The sequence below is a fragment of the Cervus elaphus genome, chromosome 14, assembly GCF_910594005.1.
Source record: "Cervus elaphus chromosome 14, mCerEla1.1, whole genome shotgun sequence".
NCBI classification, from domain to species: domain Eukaryota; kingdom Metazoa; phylum Chordata; class Mammalia; order Artiodactyla; family Cervidae; genus Cervus; species Cervus elaphus.
Window position 1 is genome coordinate 56357445 of NC_057828.1, and position 20219 is coordinate 56377663.

At 40.6% G+C, this 20219-nt stretch overlaps 1 protein-coding gene across 1 annotated transcript in view; it reads right to left on the bottom strand.

Moving 5' to 3' along the window:
• Positions 1 to 14817, bottom strand: part of LOC122707934 (PRAME family member 12-like) — a 28334-nt gene extending 13517 nt beyond the window's left edge. The window contains exon 1 of the mRNA XM_043923944.1: positions 14762 to 14817. The gene's annotated coding sequence lies outside the window, so the exon portion shown is untranslated. The remainder of the gene's footprint in view (positions 1 to 14761) is intronic.
• Positions 14818 to 20219: the final 5402 nt, after the last annotated feature.

The window sequence follows — 20219 nt, forward strand, 5'->3', positions numbered from 1 at the left end:
TTGGTTCCCTAGGGTTCCGTCATGGCTTCTCTGATGGATATCAGGTCAAAATCACAGTGAGTAATGAGGGAGGATTCAGGCAGTCTGGAGCAGGGCATTCCTAAAGGGACCCTGTGAATGACTCAAGACAGTTTAAAGTATGATTGTATTGTATTGTAATTGTATTGTTTTCCCATGGTTGACTCACAAAATGCACAGCATAAGAGCTGCAAGTCAAGTTTTGCCAACCCCATGGACTCCAGCACACTAGGCTCCTCTGTCTTTCACTATCTCCCAGAATTTGTTCAAACTCCTATTCATTGAGTCAGTGATGCTATCCAACCATCTCATCCTCTGTCACCCACTTCCCCACCATCCTCCATCTTTACTAGCATCAGGGTCTTTTACAGTGAGTTGGTTCGTCACATTATTGGACGAACTATTGGAGCTACAGCTTCAGCATCAGTTCTTTCAATGAATATTCAGGGTTGACTACCTTTAGGATTGACTGGTTTGATCTCCTAGCAGTCCAAGGGGCTCTCAAGAGTCTTCTCCAGCACCACAGTTTGAAAAGACTAGTTTCTCCACTATCATGCTCCCTTATGGTCCAACGCTTACATGTCTACTGGAAAAACCATAGCTTTGACTACACAGACCTTTGTTAGAAGAGTGAAGTCCCTGCTTTTAACACACTATCTAAATATGCCATAGCTTTTCTTACAAGAAGCAAGCATTCTTTAATTTTGTGACTGTAGTCACACTCTGCTGTGATTTTGGAGCCCAAGAAAAAAAATCTGCAACTGTTTCCACTTTTTCCCCTTCTGTTTGCCATGAACTGATGGAACCATATACCATGATTTTAGTTTTTTGAATGTTGAGCTTTAAGTCAGCTTTTTCACTCTCCTCTTTCATCTGCATCAGGAGGCTCTTTAGGTCCTCTTCAATTTTTGCCATTAGGATGGTACCATCTGCATATCTGAGGTTGCTGATATTTCTCCTGGCGACCTTGATTCCAACTTGTGACTCATGCAGTTCAACATTTTCCATGATGTATTCTGCATAGAAGTTAAGTAAGCAAAGTGACAATACAGAGCCTTGATGTATTCCTTTCCCAATTTTGAACCAGTCTACTTGTTCCATGCTCAGTTCTAACTGCTACTTTTTGACCTGCATACAGGTTTCTCAAGAGACAGGTAAAATCATCTGGTATTCTCATCTCTTTAAGAATTTTCCACTTTGTCATGATCCAATCAAAGGCTTTCACAATAGTCAATGAATCAGAAGTAGATGTTTTTCTGGAATTCCCTTCTTTTTCTATGATCCAGCGGATGTTGGCAATTTGATCTCTAGTTCCTCTGCCTTTTCTAAACCCAGATTGTACATCTGGAAGTTCTTGATTTAGGTATTGCTGAAGCCTAGCTTGAAGCATTTTGAGCATTACCTTGCTAGCATGTGAAATAAGTGCAATTGTACTGTAGTTGGAACATTTCTTTGTCATTGCCCTTCCTTAGGATTAGAATGAAAATTGGCTTTTTCCAGTCCTGTGGCCAATGCCGAGTTTTCCAAATTTGCCAACATACTGAGTGCAGTCACTTTCCAGGGGCCTGGTATGTGGAACTGAAACCATTTATCTCAGACTGGTTCTTGAACCCATGTGCTGTCTCATGCCAACATTATCTTTTATAATCTTAAATAACTCAGCTTTAATTCCATCACCTCCATTAGCTTTGTTCATTGTAATGCTTTCTATAGCTCCCTTGACTTCACACTCCAGGATGTCTGTGTTCTAGGTGAGTGACTGTACCATCATGGTTATCCTGATCACTAAGATATTTTTTGAATAGTTCTGTGTGTTCTTGCCATCTCTTTTTAATCTCTCCTGCCTCTGTTAGGTCCTTACCATGTTTTGTCCTCTGTTATGCCCATCCTTGCGTGAAAAGTTCCCTTGATACCTCCAATTTTCTTGAAGCAATCTCTAGTCTCTTCCAGTCTATTGTTTTCCTCTATTTATTTTGCATAGTTCACTTAAGAAGGCTTTCCTATCTCTCCTTGCTATTCTCTGAAACTTCGCCTTCAGATGGATATCTCTTTCCCTTTCTTCCTTCCCTTTTGATTCTCTTCTTTTCTCAGCTATTTTTAAAGCCTCCTGAGACAACCACTTTGTCTTCTTGCAATTGTTTGTTTTGGGGGGATGATGTTGGTCACTACCTTCTGCACAGTGTTAGAAAACTCTATCCATAATTCTTCAGGCACTTTATCTACCAGATCTAATTTCTTGAATCTATTCATCACTTCCACTGTATAATCTTTTCAGATTTGATTTGGGTGATACCTAAATGGCTTAGTGGTTGTCCCTACTTTCTTCATTTAAAGCCTGAATTTTGCAAGACTTTGTAAAATAGGTTATTTTGTTTCTCATTGAGTAAGAGAGAGATTAAAAGATTTGTCTCTGGGTGGAGTTTAGAAACTAAAGTGTGTTTCCAAGAGCAGACAGTGTCACCTTTAAGAGTGTTACTTTCCAGAAAGATGGGATCAATTAGGCAAACTCATTTGAAAAGCTAAATCTGAGAATGTCAGCAGAGGGTAAGGGGGCCAGTCCTGAGATGTTTCTAAGTCTGAGAGTCACCGATGAAGGTACTATGGGCTCTTTGAGAACTCGGGCCCAGGGGGAGAATTAAACATGGGTCAGTCCCCCATAACCTTGTCATCATCATGGCAGCTGCTACCAGAAGTTATCTTCCACTTTCTTGCCACAAAGAATGTTTCCCAGAGGGAGAATTAACCCAGTCATTTTCCAGGGGCCTGAGATGTGGAACTGAAACTCTTCATCTCAGACTGGGACTTGAACCCATGTGCTGTCTCATGGCAGAAAGAATTCAGTGAGAGACAAAGTGGTTGATAAGTGGAATTATTTGGAAAGAAATACATTTCACAGACAAGAGTGTGGGCCAACTCAGAAGGCAAGTGTGGGCTTGGGAAAACACACTTTACAGACAAAAGTGCCTGTAGTCCCATAGGGTGAGTGCAGCCTTGAAATGTGGCATCATTCATTTTTTAATGGGCTGGGTAATTTAATAGACTAATGAATGAGAGGATTAGTCCAACTATTTTGAAGAAGCAGCAGAGATTTCTAGAAATCTAGCCACCGCCCACTTTTTGGTCTTTGAAGTTTGGCCTTGGAACAGTCATGGTGTCTATGGGTGTGTTGTTTAGGTTACTAATGTGTTACAATGGGCTTATCCTGAGGATCAAGTTCTAGTTGTCATTGACTTGTCTGCCATCTTGGATCCATTTGATTCTAATCCGTTTATATTGTGTCCTCAGGCAATGTCATTCTTTCAAAGGCTGTGCCCTGCCCCCTTCCCTCCTGTTTTAGAACCATAACTCCATCAGCCCCTTTCCAAGTATATTTTGATGATTACTGTTTCCTCAAATTAAGTAGGCCTCCCAGGTGGCTCAGTGGCAAAGAATCCACCTCTCAATGCAGGAGACACAGGAGACACTGGTTTGATTCCTGGGTTGGGACCATCCCCTGGAGAAAGAAATGGCAACCCACTCCAGTATCCTTGCCTGGAAAATCCCATGGACAGAGGAGCCTGGTAGGCTATAATCCATGGGGTTGCAAAGAGTCAGACATGACTGAGCTACTAAGGAGCAAACTTAAGTAAATTCAATACAGATTCTGATCAAAGTGATCCCATTAGGCACAAAAATACAATTCTATTCCCCCTTCATATCAAGCAATGTTTACAAATACCAATACTGTTCACTTTTCCTGCCCCAAATTCAGAAGTTATATTTGATGCCTAATGATATGCTATGTTCAGAGATGGAGATTTTTGAAATTCCTGGCACAAGGAAAGTGAGACCCCAACCCTCTACAGCCAGGATTTTCTAAGCCTCTCTCTCCGCATCCCTGTTCAGTGTATTGCCCAAACAATTCTTATATAACACTGGTCACCAAGACTAGGGTTTTTTGAAGCAGTTCTTCATCTTGATAACTTTCTGGAAGATTTCTTTCACCACATTTCTACCCCTGATAGTGCCTTCACATAAAGTTGGGTTAAGCTGAATTGTACTCAATAGATATTTTAACCCCCAGGCCACAAAACACCTTTATTAATAAACTGTAATAGAGTGATATTAGTAATAAGTATAATCATAAAAACCTTTGTTTATTGAACACAAACTGAGTGAACAATGGTACTAGCACCTTTTACCCACTACCTCAAGTAACCTTCCCAGAAAATGTAAAGATCACTGCTTTTTTTTTCTTTCCTTTTCTGTGTTTTTTGTTTGTTTGTTTCGTGTGTCTTTTTTTTTTTTTTTTTTTTTTTTCCGTTTTTAAAGTCTCTCTTTTTTTTTTTTCTTTGCTTTTTTTAAAGTTCACTGCTCTTTTCCAAAATTTTAGGTTGATGGATTTCAGATTGGGCTTGGAAGAGCAAATTCTGACTTCCCCACTGTGAATAATTGGTAGATTTCCTCAGCTGAGTGGTTCAGAAGGACCTCTGAGTTGTCAGACGACCTAAGTTTTAGGAAAGACTGTCTGACAGACTTCACATGACGTCACTGTAAATGAGCAAATACCAGAGTCCAAGCTGGTGATGTTTCCATAGGATCCCAGCTTTTGTGAGATCCAAACAGGTAGGAAGGGCAAGGTGTTGGAATGTTCTAGAAATTATAAAAACCCAGCCTTCTCCCTTCTGTGTCTGAGGACCTCCTCTGTCCACCTCCATAGAGAGCCTGCTTGCTAAGTAGACACTCTGGGCATCGAGGAAGAGGAGGGAACCCATGTGCACAGAGGTGCCATTCTTCCCATCCAATTCTGGGCCCAGGAGAAGACTCCCAGGGCCTGGAGGGATGCTAGAATTGCCATTTCTACCCTGTCCTGGTAGCTTGTCCTCATGATCTCATTTGCATGCACAGGTCAGAGCAGCTCTCTGAGTTCATCAGGAGGACATCCTGATTCCCTTCTCTAATCACAGGATCTCAAGTGATTTTTTAAAACATCTGCTCCAAAGTCCCTATTCTGGGGTTTAGAATATTTCTGGGCATCCAGTTCCCTCTCCCAGCATAAGCTGGTTCAGAAGTCCTGTCTTTATGCAGCCTACCATCTTCAGTTCTCCTGGAATCTAGAGCCTGGCTACACTGTTGGGACACCCTTCCAATGGGATCGGCAGAAATCCAGGAATTCTCCTCAAGTTCTACTGAGCTATTATTGACAATATGACAAACTTCAAGGTGTTGAGTTCCCCACTGCATTTTTGGATCAACTGAGGCACCCAGAAATGCTGTAGGGCAACTCCTCCTGGATTACAGAGGAAGACCCTCTGGTCTTCCTAGAGATGACAACTGATGGGAGGCCTTGGGGACCAGTCCCCCTCCAGAGAGTCTCCCTTCTGTGGTTCTCTTGGTCCAGTCCTGGAGCTGACAGTGTTCTCCTCAGAAGATATGGAGAACATCTCTCCACAAGTCTTTTAGTCTTTTTTCTCTCCTAACTCAGATTTCTTTTTTGCCACGAAATGTCTTGCCCTCTCTGCCTTTTTAAAAGTCCAGGTGTCTGTGTTGGCCCTCCTTGTCCCCTCCAGTTCTCAACAGGGTCTGGTTCCACTTTAGATCCACTAATGTCTTGCTGTAAACAAGGAACTATTGCCCTTTCTTTTCATCAATAAACCCTTGATGACATTACTCTGAAAGAAAGTAAAAGTCTCTCAGTGATGTCTGACTCTTTGCAACCTCATGGACTAGTCCATGGAATTCTCCAGACCAGAATATTGGAGTGGGTAGCCTTTCCCTTCTTCAAGGGATCTTCCCAACCCAGGGATTGAACCCAGGTCTCCCACATTGCAGGTGGATTCTTCACCAGCTAAGCCACAAGGGAAGCCCAGCATTACCCTCAGTCTGGTAATTAATCCTGAGGGATGGGCTTGAAGGGATGTGGTGGATGGGGAGGGTAGCTGAGACTTTCTCCAGGTGTGATTGGGCCACAGGGACTGAAGCAAGGAAAAGAGAAGAGAGCAGATAGTATCCCAAGCAGCCCAGGATGGGGCCCAGAATGTGGGTCAAGGCAGGAAAATGCAACTGAGCAGGAGCCCATGTCCTGTGACTGTCACAGGACTGTGTCCCTTCAGGTGTAAAGAGTTGTGTCTGAGCCCATAGGGGTTCCTGGAGTCCTAGATTTAAGATTGTGAATTCCCAATGGATATTATGCTTTAACTGGATGGATTGTATTGTATTAAAATATAAATTATATCCCAAAAAAAGTTCTATTTTTTTAAATGTGACACAGTTCTGTTTTTTAATATTAGAAAATATATCTACTTTTGATAAAAATATGTTATTTATAGTCAAATGTAATGGGTTTGGAAGAGTTATACATAATTGAATTAATAAATGAGTTCTTAACATTTTTCCCATTTAATTAAATGGTAAATGTTGATAGATACAAATAGTTTTAGAATATCATGGAGTCTTGAGATTGAAAACTTGAGAACTGCTGATCTAGAAAGAAAGTTTGCCAGTAATAAAAGCAGTGGATTTTGCCTACTGTTGAGAAAGTTAGGTGAATGGGTCTTTGCTTCTTTATTATTTGATTCATGTAGATGCCATTTAAGCATGCCTGGTATATCTGAGTGGTGAGAGTTAGCACAGGATGATACAACCACACTCTCTCTACTCCTTCTCAGGTGATTCTCTTGAGAATCAATAAGCTAAATCAATCAGAAGTGCATATATTTGTCATTGTCTTCTTTTTGAAAAAAAACGCTTGTCTGTCTTATTCCCTTTTTTCAACTTTTTGGTGTATTTTTGTAGGATATTTTTCCAGGGTTAGTGAGATTATGCATGCATGCATGCTAAATTGCTTCAGTCATGGCCAACTCTTTGTGACCCTTGGTCTGTAGCCTGCCAGGGATCCTCTGTCTATGGGATTCTGCTGGCAAGAATACTGGAGTGTGTTCCATACCCTGCTCCAGAAGATATTTCCGACCCAAGAGTCAAACGCTCATGTCATATTTCTCCTGCATTGACAGGCAGGGTTCTGCTAGTGCTACCTGGGAAGCCCTAGTGAGATTATAATTGACATACAACACTGTATTTGTTTTAGGAATACAACAATGAGTTGATGTATGTATATATTGCAAAATGATCACCATAATAAATTTATGGAACATCTGTCATTCTCATAGTTTTATATTTTTCTTCTGATGAGAATTTTTAAGATCTACTCCTTTAGCAACTTCCCAATAAAGGATATAGTATTGTTAATTTTTGTCACCATGCTGTACCTTGCATACCCATGATTTTTTTTTTTCCTGAATTTTTTTTTTTTTATTAGTTGGAGGCTAATTACTTCACAACATTTCAGTGGGTTTTGTCATACATTGATATGAATCAGCCATAGATTTACACTTATTCCCCATCCCGATCCCCCCTCCCACCTCCCTCTCCACCCGATTCCTCTGGGTCTTCCCAGTGCACCAGGCCCGAGCACTTGTCTCATGCATCCCACCTGGGCTGGTGATCTGTTTCACCATAGATAATATACATGCTGTTCTTTTGAAACATCCCACCCTCACCTTCTCCCACAGAGTTCAAAAGTCTGTTCTGTACTTCTGTGTCTCTTTTTCTGTTTTGCATATAGGGTTATCGTTACCATCTTTCTAAATTCCATATATATGTGTTAGTATGCTGTAATGTTCTTTATCTTTCTGGCTTACTTCACTCTGTATAAGGGGCTCCAGTTTCATCCATCTCATTAGGACTGATTCAAATGAATTCTTTTTGATGGCTGAGTAATATTCCACGGTGTGTATGTACCACAGCTTCCTTATCCATTCATCTGCTGATGGGCATCTAGGTTGCTTCCATGTCCTGGCTATTATAAACAGTGCTGCGATGAACATTGGGGTGCACGTGTCTCTTTCAGATCTGGTTTCTTCGGTGTGTATGCCCAGGAGTGGGATTGCTGGGTCATATGGCAGTTCTATTTCCAGTTTTTTAAGGAATCTCCACACTGTTTTCCATAGTGGCTGTACTAGTTTGCATTCCCACCAACAGTGTAAGAGGGTTCCCTTTTCTCCACACCCTCTCCAGCATTTATTGCTTGTAGACTTTTGGATAGCAGCCATCCTGACTGGTGTGTAATGGTACCTCATTGTGGTTTTGATTTGCATTTCTCTAATAATGAGTGATGTTGAGCACCTTTTCATGTGTTTGTTAGCCATCTGTATGTCTTCTTTGGAGAAATGTCTGTTTAGTTCTCTGTCCCATTTTTTGATTGGGTCATTTATTTTTCTGGAATTGAGCTGCAGGAGTTGCTTGTATATTTTTGAGATTAATCCTTTGTCTGTTTCTTCATTTGCTATTATTTTCTCCCAATCTGAGGGCTGTCTTTTCACCTTACTTATAGTTTCCTTTGTAGTGCAAAAGCTTTTAAGTTTCATTAGGTCCCATTTGTTTAGTTTTGCTTTTATTTCCAATATTCTGGGAGGTGGGTCATAGAGGATCTTGCTGTGATTTATGTCAGAGAGTGTTTTGCCTATGTTCTCCTCTAGGAGTTTTATAGTTTCTGGTCTTACATTTAGATCTTTAATCCATTTTGAGTTTATTTTTGTGTATGGTGTTAGAAAGAGTTCTAGTTTCATTCTTTTACAAATGGTTGACCAGTTTTCCCAGCACCACTTGTTAAAGACATTGTCTTTTTTCCATTGTATATCCTTGCCTCCTTTGTCAAAGATAAGGTGTCCATAGGTTCATGGATTTATCGCTGGGCTTTCTATTCTGTTCCATTGATCTATATTTCTGTCTTTGTGCCAGTACCACACTGTCTTGATGACTGTGGCTTTGTAGTAGAGTCTGAAGTCAGGCAGGTTGATTCCTCCAGTTCCATTCTTCTTTCTCAAGATTATTTTGGCTATTCGAGGTTTTTTGTATTTCCATACAAATTGTGAAATTCTTTGGTCTAGTTCTGTGAAAAATACCGTTGGTAGCTTGATAGGGATTGCATTGAATCTATAGATTGCTTTGGGTAGAATAGCCATTTTGACAATATTGATCCCTCCAATCCATGAACACAGTATGTTTCTCCATCTGTTTGTGTCCTCTTTGATTTCTTTCATCAGTGTTTTATAGTTTTCTATGTATAGGTCTTTTGTTTCTTTAGGTAGATATACTCTTAAATATTTTATTCTTTTTGTTGCAATGGTGAATGGTATTGTTTCCTTAATTTCTCTTTCTGTTTTTTCATTGTTAGTATATAGGAATGCAAGGGATTTCTGTGTGTTAATTTTATATCCTGCAACTTTACTATATTCATTGATTAGCTCTAGTAATTTTCTGGTAGAGTCTTTAGGGTTTTCTATGTAGAGGATCATGTCATCTGCAAACAGTGAGAGTTTCACTTCTTCTTTTCCAATCTGGATTCCTTTTACTTCTTTTTCTGCTCTGATTGCTGTGGCCAAAACTTCCAACACTATGTTGAATAGTAGTGGTGAGAGTGGGCACCCTTGTCTTGTTCCTGATTTCAGGGGAAATGCTTTCAATTTTTCACCATTGAGGGTGATGCTTGCTGTGGGTTTGTCATATATAGCTTTTATTATGTTGAGGTATGTTCCTTCTATTCCTGCTTTTTGGAGAGTTTTAATCATAAATGAGTGTTGAATTTTGTCAAAGGCTTTCTCTGCATCTATTGAGATAATCATATGATTTTTATCTTTCAATTTGTTAATGTGGTGTATTACATTGATTGATTTGTGGATATTAAAGAATCCTTGCATTCCTGGGATAAAGCCCACTTGGTCATGGTGTATGATTTTTTTAATATGTTGTTGGATTCTGTTTGCTAGAATTTTGTTAAGGATTTTTGCATCTATGTTCATCAGTGATATTGGCCTGTAGTTTTCTTTTTTTGTGGCATCTTTGTCTGGTTTTGGAATTAGGGTGATGGTGGCCTCATAGAATGAGTTTGGAAGCTTACCTTCATCTGCAATTTTCTGGAAGAGTTTGAGTAAGATAGCTGTTAGCTCTTCTCTAAATTTTTGGTAGAATTCAGCTGTGAAGCCATCTGGTCCTGGGCTTTTGTTTGCTGGAAGATTTTTTATTACACTTTCGATTTCCTTGCTTGTGATGGGTCTGTTAAGATCTTCTATTTCTTCCTGGTTCGGTTTTGGAAGGTTATACTTTTCTAAGAATTTGTCCATTTCATCCAAGTTGTCCATTTTATTGGCATAGAGCTGCTGGTAGTAGTCTCTTATGATCCTTTGTATTTCAGTGTTGTCTGTTGTGATCTCTCCATCTTCATTTCTAATTTTGTTAATTTGGTTCTTCTCTCTTTGCTTCTTAATGAGTCTTGCTAATGGTTTGTCAATTTTGTTTATTTTTTCAAAAAACCAGCTTTTAGCTTTGTTGATTTTTGCTATGGTCTCTTTAGTTTCTTTTGCATTTATTTCTGCCCTAATATTTAGGATTTCTTTCCTTCTGCTAACCCTGGGGTTCTTCATTTCTTCCTTCTCTAATTGCTTTAGGTGTAGAGTTAGGTTATTTATTTGGTTTTTTTCTTGTTTCTTGAGGTAAGCCTGTAATGCTATGAACCTTCCCCTTAGCACTGCTTTTACAGTGTCCCATAGGTTTTGGGTTGTTGTGTTTTCATTTTCATTCATTTCTATACATATTTTGATTTCTTTTTTGATTTCTTCTATGATTTGTTGGTTATTCAGAAGCATGTTATTTAGCCTCCATATGTTTGAATTTTTAACAATTTTTTTCCTGTAATTGAGATCTAATCTTACTGCACTGTGGTCTGAAAAGATGACTGGAATGATTTCAATTTTTTTGAATTTTCCAAGACCAGATTTATGGCCCAGGATGTGATCTGTTCTGGAGAAGGTTCCGTGTGCACTTGAGAAAAAGGTGAAGTTGATTGTTTTGGGGTGAAATGTCCTATCGATATCAATTAGGTCTAGCTGGTCCATTGTGTCATTTAAGGTTTGTGTTTCCTTGTTAATTTTCTGTTTAGTTGATCTATCCATAGTTGTAAGTGGGGTATTAAAGTCTCCCACTATTATTGTGTTACTATTAATTTCCTCTTTCATACTCGTTAGTGTTTGCCGTACATATTGCGGTGCTCCTGTGTTGGGTGCATATATATTTATAATTGTTATATCTTCTTCTTGATCCTTTGATCATTATGTAGTGTCCTTCTTTGTCTCTTTTCACAACCTTTATTTGAAAGTCTATTTTATCTGATATGAGTATTGTGACTCCTGCTTTCTTTTGGTCTCCGTTTGCATGAAATATTTTTTTCCAGCCCTTCACTTTTAGTCTGTATGTGTCTCTTGTTTTGAGGTGGGTCTCTTGTAGACAGCATATATAGGGGTCTTGTTTTTGTATCCATTCAGCCAATCTTTGTCTTTTGGTTGGGGCATTCAACCCATTTACATTTAGGGTAATTGTTGATAGGTGTGGTCCCGTTGCCATTTACTTTGTTGTTTTGGGTTCACGTTTATACAACCTTTCTGCATTTCCTGTCTAGAGAAGATCCTTTAGCATTTGTTGAAGAGCTGGTTTGGTGGTGCTGAATTCTCTCAGCTTTTGCTTATCTGTAAAGCTTTTGAATTCTCCTTCATATCTGAATGAGATCCTTGCTGGATACAGTAATCTAGGTTGTAGGTTATTCTCTTTCATTACTTTCAGGACGTCCTGCCATTCCCTTCTGGCCTGGAGGGTTTCTATTGATAGATCAGCTGTTATCCTTATGGGAATCCCTTTGTGTGTTATTTGTTGTTTCTCCCTTGCTGCTTTTAATATTTGTTCTTTGTGTTTGATCTTTGTTAATTTGATTAATATGTGTCTTGGGGTGTTTCGCCTTGGGTTTATCCTGTTTGGGACTCTCTGGGTTTCTTGGACTTGGGTGGCTATTTCCTTCCCCATTTTAGGGAAGTTTTCAGCTATTATCTCCTCGAGTATTTTCTCATGGCTTTTCTTTTTGTCTTCTTCTTCTGGAACTCCTATGATTTGAATGTTGGGGCATTTCACATTGTCCCAGAGGTCCCTGAGGTTGTCCTCATTTCTTTTGATCCTTTTTTCTTTTTTCCTCCCTGGTTCATTTATTTCCACTGTTTTATCTTCTACCTCACTTATCCTATCTTCTGCCTCCGTTATTCTACTCTTGGTTCCCTCCAAAGTGTTTTTGATCTCATTCATTGCATTGTTCATTTTTAATTGACTCTTTTTTATTTCTTCTAGGTCTTTATTAAACATTTCTTGTATCTTTTCAATCTTTGCTTCCAGGCTATTTATCTGTAACTCCATTTTGTTTTCAAGATTTTGGATCATTTTTATTATCATTATTCTAAATTCTTTTTCAGGTAGATTCCCTATCTCCTCCTCTTTTGTTTGACTTGGTGGGCATTTTTCATGTTCCTTTACCTGTTGGGTATTTCTTTGCCTTTTCATCTTGTTTAGATTGCTGTGTCTGGCCTGGGCTTTCTGTATTCTGGAGGTCTGTGGTTCCTTTTTATTGTGGAGGATTTACCCAGTGGGTGGGGTTAGATGATTGGCTTGTCAAGGTTTCCTGGTTAGGGAAGCTTGCGTCAGTGTTCTGGTGCGTGGAACTTGATTTCTTCTCTTTGGAGAGCAATGGAGTGCCCAGTAATGAGTTTTGAGATGGGTCTATGTGTTAGGTGTGACCTTGGGCAGCCTGTATGTTGACGTTCAGGGCTATGTTCCTGCATTGCTGGAGAACTTGCGTGGTATGTCTTGCTCTAAAACTTATTGGCTCTTGGGTGGTGGTTGGTTTCAGCGTAGGTATGGAGGCTTTTGGACAGTCACTTATTACTTAAAGTTCCACGTAGTCAGAAGTTTTCTGGTGTTCTCAGGTTTTGGGCTTAAGTCTCCTGCCTCTGGATTTCAGTTTCATTCTTCCTGTAGTCTCAGGACTTCTCCAACTATACAGCACTGATAAGAAAACTTCTAGGTTAACGGCGAAAAGATTCTCCCCCATTAGGGACACCCAGAGAGGTTCACAGAGTTACATGAAGAAGAGGAGAGGGAGGAGAGAGATAGAGATGAGCAGAAAGAGAAAAAGGGGGACTCAAGAGGAGAGAGACAGATCTACGCAGCTGTCTGTTCCCAGAGTGTTCTCCGTAGCCCAGTCACCTACAAAGATTCACAGAATTGGATTGGGAAGAGAAGGGGAAAGGAGGAAATAGAGGTGTTCTGAGGTAGAAAACAGAGTCAAGATCGGGAGAGAATAACCTTCGGTTTAAAAATAGGGCTTCTTTTTTTTTTTTTGTAAGGTTATAGTGTATTGAAAATGAAAATTAAGGAGTAGTAGAGGAGTACTAGAGGACTTTAAAAGAAATAAGAGAAAAAGAAAAATAGAAAATAGAAGAGAAAAAGGAAAGAAAAAAATAAGACAAAAGAAAAAGAAAAAAAAAGAAAAAAAAATTTTTTTTTTCCTAATTAAAAAAATCATAAAAATCTATGGAAATGAAAGTTAAGGAGTAATGGGGGAGTAATAGGGAATTTTAAAGGAAAATAAAAGAGGAAAAAGAAAAAAGAAAAAAAGAGAAAAAAGTAAAATTATATCTAGGAGTTTCTCTGGAGCTGTTGCGGTCAGTGTGGGTTCGGCTCAGTTTCAGATAGCTCCTCGTTCCAGCTTACACTTCTCAATATCTACAGGCCCCTTCTGGTGTAGTCGGTGTTTTCTACAGGGATTTTAATCTGTTGCACCAGTCCCTTCTGAAGCGGTTCCCTTTGTTTATTTGGCTTCTGTTTGCCGGTCTCTTCAGAGCCTCATTTCCGCCCTGACACAGGCAGGCGGAGGTGGACTCTTATTCCGGTAGCTAGTTCCGTCGCTCTGCGGGGAGGGGCTGCCGCTGCAGGGAGGGGGTGGCGCTGCAGGGAGGGGCTGGTGCTGCAGGGAGGGAGTGGCGCTGCGGGGAGGGGCCGGCGCTGCGGGGAGGGGCCGGCGCTGGGGGGGAGGGGCCGGCGCTGCGGGGAGGGGCTGCCGCTGCGGGGTGGGGCTGGCGCTGCGGGGAGGGGCTGGCGCTGCGGGGAGGGGCCGGCGCTGCGGGGAGGGGCTGCCGCTGCGGGGTGGGGCTGGCGCTGCGGGGACGGGCTGGCGCTGCCGGGAGGGGCTGACGCTGCTTTCTCCGTCTGCGCTGCTCAGGCTCCCGGCTGTTCTATATGGAGCGCGCCCCGCGCTGCGCTAGGTTCCAGCCCTCGGGTGTTTCACAAAAGCGCGGAACGAAAAGCTGCGCCCGCTCTCTGTGCCTTCCCTGTCAGAGCGGTCCAGGCAGCCAGGGCCTCGGTGGGCGCACTCTCCCCAGGTGTGGCGCGCCCACTCCTTTCCACGGACCCAGTTTCAGTTTCCGCTGGCGCCAGTCGGGTGCGCGCGCCTTCTGCCCTCTGCGTCCCCAGCCCCAGTCCCCGCCCGCACCGGTCGGGTGCCTGCGCCCTGTGTCTCGCCATGACCTTCCCCTCCCCCCTGCCTCCTGCCTCCCGCAGGGCTGGGCCGGTCCACAGCCTTCCAGCTCTTCTCTGGACTTTCTCGGTCTCTTTGTTCTGCAAACGGCCGGCAGTGTGTTCGGGCCGGTTAATTTACTCTCTCTTGGTCTCCCACAGTTCAAGTTGGCAACTCACAGAAGCTCCCTCCGATTGTCCTCAGGGCACTCAGGCCCGGACCCTACCCCAAGCAATGCCGCCTAAGACTCCCTTCCCGGGACGGATCTCCGTCCTTAGCTCTTTTGTCTCACTTTTTATCTTTTATATTTTGTCCTACCTCCTTTTGAAGACAATGGGCTGCTTTTCTGGGTGCCTGATGACCTCAGCTAGCGATCAGAAGTTGTTTTGCAAAGTTTGCTCTGCGTTCAGTTATTCTTTTGATGAATTTGTAGGAGAGAAAGTGGTCTCCCCGTCCTACTCCTCCGCCATCTTGGCTCCTCCCCCACCCATGATTTTTTATTTACTTTACAGCTGGAAGTTTGTACCTTTTCACCACCTCCATCGATTTGCCCCCTACTCCCACCCCTGTATCTGACAACCTCCATTCTGTTCCCTGTATCTATGAGTTTCTTTTCTTTTATTTTTTTAGATTCCACATATAAGTGAGGACATAAAGTATTACATTTTCTGAGTTATTTCATATAAAATAATGCCCTCAAGGTCCATCTGTTTTGCTGAAAGTGGCAGACTTTGAAAACAACCTAAATATCCATCAACAGAGGCATGGATAAAGAAGATGTGGCATATATATATTATTATATATATTACATACATATATTATAATATATTTTTATATATAATATAACATAATAGGTATTGTATATAATATATAATATATTATATTATAGATATAAATATATAAATTATTGTATAATATGTATTATATAATATATATAAATTATATAATATATGTTATATAGAGAGATAAATTATTATATAATATATTATATATTATTATTATATATAATATATATATAATGGATTGTTACTCATGTGTTAAAAAGAATGAAATAAGGCCATTTACAGCAACATGGATGGACCTAGAGAGTGTCATACTGAGTGAAGTAAGTCAGACAGAGAAGGAGAAATATCATATGACATCCCTTATATGTGGAACCTAAAAAGAAATGATACAAATGAAGTTAATTACAAAACAGAAAAAGATTCACAGACTTAGAAAATGAACTAATAGTTGCAGAGGGGAGGGATACTTAAGGACTTTGGAAAGATCACCGTACACACTGCTATATTTAAAATGGATAACCAACAAAAACCTATTACATAGCACATGAAACTCTTCTCAATCTTATGTGCCAACCTGGATGGGAGGGGAGTTTGGGGAAGAATGGATACATGTATATGTAAAGTTGAGCCCCTTTGCTGTTCACCTGAAACTATCAAAGTGTTGTTAATTGGCTATACCCCAATATAAAATGTTTTTGGTGTTAAAAAAAATTAAAAATAAAATTTAAAAAAAGGGAAAATGGCAGAATTTCCTTCTTTCTATGGTATATATGTGTGTGCATGTGTGTGTGTGTGTGTGTGTGCATATATATACATATACATACATATATATATATATATATATATATATATATAAAATGCCATTTTCTCCATCATCCATAGATAGACACTTAGTTTCCATATCTTGGCTTTTTAAAATAATGCTGCAATGAACATGGGAGTGCAGATATCTTTTTGAAATAATGATTTCATAAAATTCAAATATAAATCCAGAAGTAGATTGTTTGATAATATGATAGTTAGAACTATTTATTAGATAGTTAGATAGTTAGAACTATCTATTAAAAATAGATTTTTAATGTTTTGAGGAAATCCCATACTGTTTTCTACAGTGATTAGACCAATTTACATTCCCACCAACCATGCACAAAGGCTTCCTTTGCTCCACAACCTCCTCAACACTTGTTCTCTCATCTTTTTGATTGCTGTCATTCTAAAAGATATGAGGTGATATCTCAAGGAGGTTGTGACTTGCATTTATCTGATTAGTGATGTTGAACATCTTTCATGTAACCTGTTGATCAGCTATATGTTTTCTTTTCTGGGATTATATTTAGTATGAATCCTGAGGTCTGAAATATGTAGTCACCTTTAATTTGGCAGCATATAGAGAAATAAGGGTTGCAGCTAAACCTGAAGTGATTTTGTAGGTTGGGGCAAACCTAGGGTCTGGGGTGGAGAATGGCTCCCCCAGGAAGCCTCTCAACATTGGGATCCAATAGAATGCTTTCCATCACCTAGTCCCAACCCAGGCCACACAGCCAGCCTTGTGGTACCAGAACTGGTCATCTGCATTGCCATTTCATTATTGTGGTTTACACTTGGAACACACACTACCTCCTGAAATGCCACTTAAAAAACCAAGTCAACAAGTGTCACAGGGGTCTTGGGAAGTAAGAGATGTTCCTTATACTTCTGAGGAGAAGCACAAATTCTCAACTTTATAACTGGTGTTTCCTCATCAGCAGCCCTGGTTCTCATTGTGCACAGTCATGGAAGTTACCTATGAACTCTTCCCACCCATATTTCATGATATAGTTCTTCAGACTTTGGAAGAGTGGATACAGGATGGACTGAGATCCTGCAATTGTGTCCTCAGGGCCCAGTCAGCCCCAAATTTCCAAAATGATTCCCATTAGAGTCACTGACCGCCTGTGTAGTAATCCAATGCCACTTCTGTCTCTAGGAGCTGCTCACATCTGGCTCTACCCATGGAAGAGACCACTTGTGGGAAGGAGGTGACTCAGAGTCCAGGTCCGAGGAGATTCACTGATAACTCACTCAGACACAGCCTATCCTGCCCATGTTGGACACAGGTCTGTGATTGAGCTTAAACACTCCTGAAGGCAACTGTTCTCCATTTCCATTACCCAGCAAGTAGATGCATCTCAGGGAGGACTAAAGTAGACTTCTCTTTCCAGTCACACTTGTGGTCTTCTCCTAAGCTTTTGTTTGTGGACAAAGAATGCCACCTGCCATTTCATATATGATGAATGTTTCAGTCAGAGAGTTTTCAGCCACTGCAGCTGCCTCCGACAGAGCACCCTGAGGGGAATTCAGGATGGAGAAACAAGATACTGGCCCTAGATAGTTAAGATGCATATCAAAGGAAAGGCTTCAATAAGCTCAGACTGTTATACCTTCCCATACATAGAAAAGTGTCATAGTCACTAATTGAGATATCTGGGTTTTGTGATTACTAACAAATTTTTGATGTTTGACTTTTTTTTTTTTTTTTTCATCAAGGTCTCCTATATACCCTGACTCCTCCCTTACCTCTTTGAAACAGTTCCTCAGAACTATTTGAGATTTCTCCCTGGACTGTAGTTCTCAGTAAGGCCACTAAATAAAACATAATTCTCAACATTCAGGCTGTGTACATTTTTTTCAGGAAACAGTTTTGGTGACCATGAAAGGAGCCAGAGGTGACTTCTCTCCTTCACCTGAACTCTACAAAGAAGCAGAGCCTTGGTACAGACAGAGTCCCATTTCACCAGATATTTGCTGGGAGACTCCAGACTGTGTTGGGTTAGTCTCTCCTGATTCTCAGATCCACAATTATTGATTCATGATCCTGACATTTATATGATGGATAATAGCAGGCACTTGGCCCCACAGTTGAAAGATTCTGAGGGAGTCCAATTGGAAGACACTGGGACTTACTTAGTTGAAAGACACTAAGCAGTCTTGGCTGAGTGGTTAAGTAGGAGGATCACCTGACCTATTTCCTCAATTTGGCTATCTTAATATAAGTGGCTGGGATAAAAGTGAAAACAACACGTGAACATTTTGCTCCAATTAAGATGGAGGAGATTCTTCCCAGTTGGCTAGAGTGTTCTCAAGTGACTGAGAGACTGAGGGGAGTGGTGGAGGCAGAGTATTCATACCTTACTGTTGTCCCACGGGGAAACCCACTTACTAATTAACAGACTTGCTTGTCCCGGGATGAGGGAGAAAAACTGGACATCAGTCACTTGAGCACCCACAGCATTTTTAATTGGCTGGAGGGAGAGACAATTCAGAGAGCTGCAACGTCTTCAGGGTGACACCTAGTGGAGTTAAGCTCACAAGGCGCACACCGACCCACCACACAGTTTAAGTTTCATCCTTAACAAATACAATTTGATAGTGGGCTTCTCTGGTGGTTCAAACGGTAAAGACTTTGCCTGCAATTCGGGAGACCCGGATTTGATCCCTGGGTCTGGGAGATCTCCTGGAGAAGGGAATGGCTACCCTCTCCAGTATTCTTGCCTGGAGAATCCCAGGGACTGTAGCTTCTCAGTCCATGGGATCGCCAGACACGACTGAGCGACCAACACTTCCACAGTTCCACTTCAATAGTAAACAGAGTCTCTCAAACAGAGAAGAGTGGTGTCAGAAAGCCAAACTGTAATACTCCAGCTTAATTTGTGTCCAATATGTATGGGGCATATGCTTGTAAGTATTTACTGGATAGGGGAAATAATACTAAAGGAAATTTAAGCTTGAAAACAGCCAATTTGGGATTCTTTTGATATTCCAAAAGTGGTAGCATAATGCTCACAGCTATATACACCAGGCTTGAAAAAAAAAATTTTTTTTTCCTAATTCTTATCTTAAAGATACAAAAGTCCTTCTAGGGGGAACTTAAATTTCTCTCGCAGTGTCTGTGAGGTGTAAATGTTTTATCTGAACATCTTCGGCATTTTTATTTTCCTGAGTTTGAGAGCTTGGTCTCTGCCATTGGAAAGGTACACATATGGTGTATGCTTGGGATTCTGAACAGTCCTTTTGGCTGTGCCAACTGTCAGGAGGCTTTCTCATCTTAACCTTTGTTACAGTCACCTGTGCAATGAAGGTACTTTCTTAGATTATTTTTTGGAGTAAATTTTTCAGATTTTGTGAGGGTTCCATATAACCTTTGCATTTTCTTGTGAGGATATGTCTTGTGTCTTATAGGTTTAAATCACTATTAAAATAGTACTTACAAATGGCCAAAGAGTGGATACATTAAGTTGGAGGAAATTCTGAAGTGAAAAATTTTATAGAGAGCTCTCAGCATAAACAACTAATTTATTGGTAACTATGGGAAAGAGTGGCAGAGGATGAGATGGTCGGATAGCATCACGGACTATTGACTATAGAACATGAACTTGGGCAAACTTTGAGAGACAGTGAGAGACAGGGAACCCTGGTGTGCTGCAGTCCATAGGGTCACAAAGAGTCAGATTGAACAACAACAAATGGGAAAAATCAAAATAGAAAGAGGGGGAAAATATATGTATAACTATGTGTGGCTCAGCTGGTAAAGAATCTACCTGTAATGCAGGAGACCAGGGTTCAGCCCCTGGGTCAGGAAGATCCCCTGGAGAATGGAATGACAACTCACCCCAGTATTCTTGCCTGGAAAATTCCACCTACAGAGAAGCCTGGTGGCCCCCAGTCCATGAGATTGGAAAGAGTTGGAGATGACTGAGTGACTAACACTTTCACTTTCATTAACCTAATAACTCATATATTTTAAAACAAACAAAATGAACAAACGAAAAACCAGTTTGGGAAGCCTCACTTATTATTTCAATTTCTCCTCAATTTGTTTCATAGATGCTAAGAAAAACATTAGGATAATTAATGTTAATTAGATTTATTAACAAGGAAATTTTTTCAAAAAGAGAGAAATTCTAAAGACTTCTTAACAAGCTGGAAATTTTAAAGGGATTCATCTCCTCAAA